Here is a 7,448-nt window from a genome sequence, read left to right as displayed (position 1 = left end):
CTGTAGTGGTCTCCAATTCAGCTCAGAATGGTGAACCAAAAGAAAATTATTCCCATGGGATGACTATATGGAGTAACAGTTGATATCGAAGGTGCGAGCACGATGGCCAACTTTGAGGTTATAGAAATCATCGATGACAGCTAATCCATACCCGATGCTCTTAGGAATTGACAGGACCATTGATATAAATGGGGTCATCAATTTGAATAAGAGGACAATGTCATTTGAAAGAAAATTGATGTGGTTTTAGTACTGTTGGACCATGCAGAAGGGGCGTGATATACTGAACCAGTCCGCGATTATGAAGAAAGTGATGATGAACTAGATCAAATCTACAAAATAACAGCGTGAGATCAGGACTAGATCAATCTGATGATAGATGGGAGGATTACATGGGATCAAGAGAGTTCCTACACCTTTGATTCAAACGAACAGTTGGAACATTGGCATAATTGATTGCATGAAGTGTCTACATTGCGATGCAATATGATGACGAATTTTTTGTGCTGTGTTTCATCCGAGGTAAGGAAATTACCTGATTATGATGGTTTAACTGATATTGATATGTTTTTGGATGAATTTGAGCATGAAGTCCCTGAGGGTCACCACTTCCAAGCATTAGAGTTGACGCTACGCACTACGCCTTCACGATGGTGGGGTACGCATTAGGATAGTTTTACTAGATGGCGAGATTACGGAAGAATGATGAGATTACGGTTTGGACGTCCTAACATTAGATTGAATAAGAAATATAATTAAAGGGATGATCTGTCTGATCACCTAGCGAAATGGGCTAAAGCATGGGGAATAGAGCTGCAGCCAGAGTGGTTACACATATTTTTCCATACTTTGGATACAATTCCCATGCACCGATATCTGGAAATGGAGCAAGCGAGCCTAGTAACCGGGACAAGCCAAGCAGCAGAGCTAGTAAGGACCCTAGATCTCAGAACTATACCATTACCAAACGGGTCCATTCACGCAAAGTCTGCTCACGATCACATTACCCTGAGTACAATCAAGAACATTGCATTGAATATAGTTGTTCTCTCCAACAAGACCCTCCACGCACTACATATAAGGGTGGAAGATGGATTGAGAACCAGGGAGCAGTGCGCCTTCAACCTCATAAGTGAGTACAAAGTCAATAATGAGCAAATGTTCGCTCAAAAGACGCATGCTTTGAAGGAAAAGGAGGCACTTCAGACGCGTAGTTCAAGTCTAGAGTCAGCAGTAGCAGAGGTGTTGGGCAGCGGATTCCCCCATAGCATGTTTTTGGGGCTTAAAGCCTAAGTTTTGGTCATTGTAATGTAAAGACCCCACAAAATGTGGGCGCGGAGTGTGAGAGTCTAGGGTTTTCCACCCTAAAATAATGTAATTTAATATAGAATGTGTCAGCCTACCCATGGTCCGCGGACCATGGGATTGTATAAATAGAGCGAGGCTCTAAGTGTAAAAGGGAGTTTTTTGGAGCTTTGTGGAGTAATATGGGTTTTTGAATGAGGAATTCACTCTGAGTCTATAAGTCCAAGTGTTGGGTTGTAGTAGTAGGAAGAGGCTCTGCAGTTGTGTGTGCAGAGGCCTGGTAGAGTCCGCAGCTGTGTGCACGGACCCCTGTAGCTGAGTGCGCAAGGTAGAGTTGGGATTGTATTGGAATAGAGGATTAATAAAAGATAAGTTGATTCTGAAATATTGTGCATCTACTCGTAGATCTATGTGTTTAGGCTTCTGTTGTATTTATGCATCTCTTTACAGTTTTATGATTGCACACACTTGTTATGAATGTTGAATCATCAATAAAAATATTGTGTACACACAATTAAGCCAAAACCTATAATAATAGCATAGTGAAGATAAACGATCTAGATAGCACCTCTTCGCACTCTTTATAGGGCTGCGTAGAAGTAGTTGCACAAGTTGCAAAGGTCAGACGACTACGCGGAGCAGTGCAAGTGTGCAGGTTGGGTTCGCGAACTTGCTAAACCTCATTAAGAAATCCCTAGGGTGTGGAAACCTGGTTCCAACACCCTCCCATACTACCTCGGGTGAGACCTCAGTCCGTGCACTGTGGACTATTGTCGAAAGGGCTGGTAGTTTATGGATTTGTTTGGCTAAATCACTTCTGAACCTGGGTCAGCCCCCATCAAGCCAACAAATGGTTCTGTGGCCGGGACCAGGATCTACATAAGGGGGACGAATGTCGTTGAGACCAGAGGCACAAGTAAGGCCAAGTAAGACACTCGTGCTATGGTGCGCGATCTGTCAGATTGGAGGAAAACACACGATGGATAACTGTCACTTGTTGCAGAAGTATAAACAGACTCCGCAGCAGCTATTTTGTAATTTCTGTAGGTCGGTGGGCCATGACGAGCATACTTTTCATAGCTATGAGTTGATGATGGAGCGAACCCCAACATATAGAATGCAAGATAGAAATGAGAGGCCTCGACCCAGTCGCGGGGATGGCACGCGCTGGATTTTAGGGGCGAGGTCGAGGACGAGGAGGGATGGGCATAGAAAAGGGCCGCAGACAATTAATTTGTTACAATTGCAGACGACCAGGGCACTACGCTCACGATTGTACCAACCCAACAAGAATATCTTGTTCATACTATGCTCAGTTCGATCATGAAGCAGTGGATTGTCCTACGTTGATTGCACAGATGCGCGAGAAAGGAGTACTTCAGCCTACTCCGACTCAAAATATTCAAATGATGAGGTCTAAATCGCATGAAGAAGACCCAAATGTGAATATGGTGCTCAGAAGTGGCGCAACCACAGGGGAAGATAAGGGGAAGCAGCCCAAAGAAGATACATGGGTTCGTAAGGCTCCTATAAAGGAACCAGAGTTTGACTTGGAACACGCAAAGGAGATGTTTATGGAAGCTAAGAAGAGCTTCGCGGAGGCCTCTACTTCAGGTAGTAAGGATCAACCAGAGCCAGGAATGGATCCTTCTATGCTTACTACCTTTTTAGAGACATGCATGAAGCTACTGCATGATAATAGGGCAGTTAAAGGACTACAAGAGCTGATCACTCGGTGCGTAGGGTCGAGTGAATCGTGCATAGTCTCTAAATTGGGAAAGCATGCATTGCGCACTGGAAGGGAGATGTGGTTGATGACGCAGATTGGTGAATACGAAATGGATCAAGTAATTTTGGACCTGGGATCTGACCTGAATGTGTTACCTAAGCAAACATGGGAACACATGGGAAAGCCCATGTTACAGTGGTCCCTTATTCAATTACAAATGGTGAACCAACATAAGATTTTGCCCATGGGGAGGTTGCAAGGGGTAACAGTTGATATCGAAGGCGTGAGCACACAAACAGACTTTGAAGTAATAGAGATTATTGATGACAACAATCCTTATCCCACGTTCCTAGGAATAGACTGGGCCACTGATATGAATGGAGTCATCAACCTAAAGAAGGGGAAGATGATATTTGAGAAAAAGTCCCTATGCGTGGTAGTTCCACTAGATCCAGTCGAAGGAGCGCGCTACACTGAACCTATGTGCGACAATGAGCTAGATTTCATTTACCAGATAATGGTGCAAGACCAGGATCGAGTGAACCTGACTACAAATGGGAGAATCTCGTGGGAACGCGACAGTTCTTGTAATTCAGATTCAGATGAAGAAGTAGAACACTGGTAGAATCGGTTGCACGAAGTGACCACGCTGAATTGCAACATGATGATTAGATCACTGCAGTGCGTAATGACAAAAGCAAGGGAACTGCCAACATATGATGGGGTAACAACGGTGGATGAATTATTAGACAAATTTGAAAATGCAGCAGCGGTACGGTGCACTGAAATAGGTGTTGTGCACGACACCTACATGGTGGTGGAGTACACATTAGAAGACCATTAGAAACTGGCGCGAATGTAGAAGACGGATGTGCTTACGGTTTGGAAGTCCCCAGTGCTGAATGAGAACCGGGCAGCTAGGATGATGCAGTTTACGCGCCCACCTGTCTCGATGGGTGTAGATGTGTGTTGTGCAAGCACATCCTAGACTAAGGATCGACACTCTGAACCAGATACAGTAGCAGGAGAAGCGCCACACACCAAAAAAGTTCCACACAGAAGCATTCAAGAGGGTACGCGGGATCTTGAATAAGGTTTACCAGGCGGAACGAACTGATTGGGACCTGCGCATACCAGCGGTCCGATGGGACTATAGGGCCATGCATAGGAACCTAAGAGAGGGAATGATTCTGAAGACGACAAGCAGAGTCGAGGCTGTAGCATGTGAAAAGAATCCTCACGCAATAAATTCCATAATTGGGATGGCACGTGAGGACCAGATCAAAGATATTATGCAGCCACGCGAGGACGAACATATGCAGATTCAAGAAGCCATTTAGCGAGGGAACATTGAGCTTCGCAAACTCGAAGAAGAGTGGGTACGAATGAAGAAGAAGAGCATGTTAATGAATGCGAATATCAGAAAACTGGAAACAAAAATCGTGCAAGCATTACGCATCGACCAAAGGACAGGACAACGTATGAGCAGCCCTACCACTGTACTAGAAGACTGTCGCCGAGAGTTTTTGGTTATACTACCATGGCTGCGACCGCACCTTATTAGACAAAGTAACCAGGGAAGTGCACCTCATAAGGAAGAACGAGAGGCACGGACTTGCGTGAGGGTGACTAGGGAGGGCCCGCGGATTGGGTTGGAAGGTGAGGTGAAGCCTTGAACCAGTGGTGTGACCTCCTAACTATCTGTATGAAGCACAGTCTCAGCACTCCTAGCAGTTGAAAGAGAGCGCAGGACTATAAACAAGTCTATAGGAGAGCTGCGCGAGAAGGAGGTTACGAGTAGGGTCAGTATATCACAGGGGTCGCGGTCGCACATAAGGGGCTACACTGTTGCGTGGGTAGGCTGGAAGGTGGTCGTTGATGTCACTATTCATGATAATAGGTCTAATTTAAAGCAGAAAGGAGCGAGCGGCGGGAAATTAAGACCGGAATTTAGAGAGAGATTCAGGATGTTCTGCCGCCAAGAAGGTATTAATGATGCAGAAGTGGAAGGAATGGTTGAATTCAAATTCAAACGATACTATAAAATCCGTCGGGCTAGCCTCAAGGAAACACTTGGTTGTGTAAGATTTGAGCCAGTACAGAGCATTGAGCACCAAGCACTCTTGCCACTCTTGAGTACGCGACCAAATGGATCCAGTATAAATGCGATGACGGTTGCGAGAACCAGGGTGTAATTTGTGGAAGTTTCCCCAGAGCCCTGTATGATCCAGGAGGATCTTGGAGAGGCGGCAGCTGCACCAAAGGTTCCAAAGTCACCCCACATGCTGCGACCACAGAAAGACAAGTAGACAATGGGGCCAGTCCAGGTATCACCACAGAACCCATGGTTTAGTAAATTGTCAATGGTAGAGAAGGGAAAATCCATCACCTTTGAAACAAAGGAGGAGGAGGAAGAATTACAAGCCCTAATCGCCCAAATTGAAGCACAGGACACTGACGTGGAGAATGCCTCGCAAGTGCCTTTAGCGATAAAGTTAGCCCCCTACATCCCCCTATGGAAGGGGAAAGCCAAGATACCAAAAGACCTGGAGGCCACGAAGAGTGCGCTCCAGAACCCGCTCCTTCCTGATGAAATAAGGTTTGAAGGTTTGCCATTGGGATGGGTACCTAATATGACGTTCGAAGATTGGGACCTCGCGAACAGTGAGAAGTTCCCACAGTTAGCCGTGGAGAGATTACTGAAGCAGAAATGGCTACGCGGCGTAGAGAAGGCTGGGCTACTCCATCTACGATGGATACCCCACTACCACCGCATGCCCATCACTATTTTTGTCATTCGGCAGCTGTTGTGCCTAGTACATGATGGGTATCTCTGGCTAGAGGAGCTGATTCCCATCGTGGCTGATCTAATTCACCAGATTTCTCAGCTTCCCATCAAAGGAAACGACCCCGCAGCCATACCTTGAAAGAGCAGCGACTTGGCCCTCGCAGAAGCTATGAATTCCAAATATAAGCTGGAGAAGAGGAAGCGAGGGTACGTAATCGCAAGCATCAAAGACCAAGGGGTGTGTCTAGCCACCCAGCTACTAGTCGACAAGCTGATGAGGAAGTGCTACGCAGATGAGGTGCCAGCGTCTATAATTGCATTAGCAGAGCAATGCACAGAGGGGTTCCAGTTCAACTGGGCGCAATTCCTCTGTGATGAGTTTTTGAAAAATTGCAGGGAGGCCCAAGAGCAAGGTAAGACCTTCCATTATGCGTGGTTTCTCTTATCCATCCTGTTGGTTGCAGGAGAACTACCAAAGGGCAGCCAGTTTCCCATGGTTGAGAGTGATCTACCCGAAGTCACAAAGTACACATCACTCTGGGAAATAGAAGACGCGGCGAGGATTCGTGAGATAAAGTTGTTTTGGGTATTCGTAGAGGTAAACATACGAACATGGATTAATCATAGGCTACGCTTGTCTCCTACAGTCCATAACAACTTACAGAGCACGGCAGAGTTCAAGGCGAATATGCATAACCTATATATCTGGTCGCGCAAAGATCACAGCCCAGCAGCGAAAGAAGGAAACCAAGCTGCGCATCACGTAGCTGGCAGAGGGGAGGCACCAGGAAGAAGAAGCAACCATGCAGTAGAAGGCGGCTGAGGCAACAGTGGTAGTGCATATGGCAGAAACCAAAACGGCGGCCACCAAAGAGACCGAGGAAGGCCAGGAAATGTCCACAGAGCAGGACATATAGGGGGAGGTAGAGACAGAGGAATGCATGAACCCGACACCAAAATCGACCTAACTTAAGAGGCTGTGCATCCATGAGAAGCTAGCCTCACGGAAAAAGACAAAGGCCACAAAGACCTCCGCCGACCCAATCCAGCTCACCGAGGGAGACCTTCTTGACATTCGCAAATCAGTTCGCGATGTCACTAAGGATGCTTTTGACGAACTAGTGATGGAGCAGACAACTGTGTTGGGGGCACTCAGAGTGCAGTTGTAGGCATTACAGGTGCGATCCCCAGGAATGATGGCACCACACATTGCGGCAGGTACATCAAAAGTCAAGCCGATGTTGCGCACCTGCACCAAGAACACTTTGGTATTACCAGAGGGCGCAGTGGTAGCAGCCACTGAGTGCGACGGGGCCCCGTCAAGTCAAATGAAGGGTTGGGGGTTGAATTTGGCCGCCCTTCCCATAGAAACCCTATACCAACTACAGGATGGGGTAACTATTGAGCTTTGCACCAGGGAGGGCCATGCCCTCTAGTTCTTGAGTGAGTAGAAGTCAAATTTAGAGCAGCTCAGCCTGTAGTGCGACAACCTGGTCGTACACACCCAGGGGTTGGAACAGGCCGTGGAGGAGGCCTGTAGCAACATACTAGAGTTGGTTGTGCTGGTGGAACTCCTAGCAACAGAAAAGATTCACCGGCTAGTGGCTGGAGTCTGCAAGACCCAGG

Source organism: Pinus tabuliformis, chromosome 9 (assembly GCF_031772625.1).
Source record: "Pinus tabuliformis cultivar Carrire ecotype Pingquan chromosome 9, CPIR1, whole genome shotgun sequence".
Classification (NCBI taxonomy): domain Eukaryota; kingdom Viridiplantae; phylum Streptophyta; class Pinopsida; order Pinales; family Pinaceae; genus Pinus; species Pinus tabuliformis.
Note: the sequence above shows the minus strand (reverse complement) of the source record.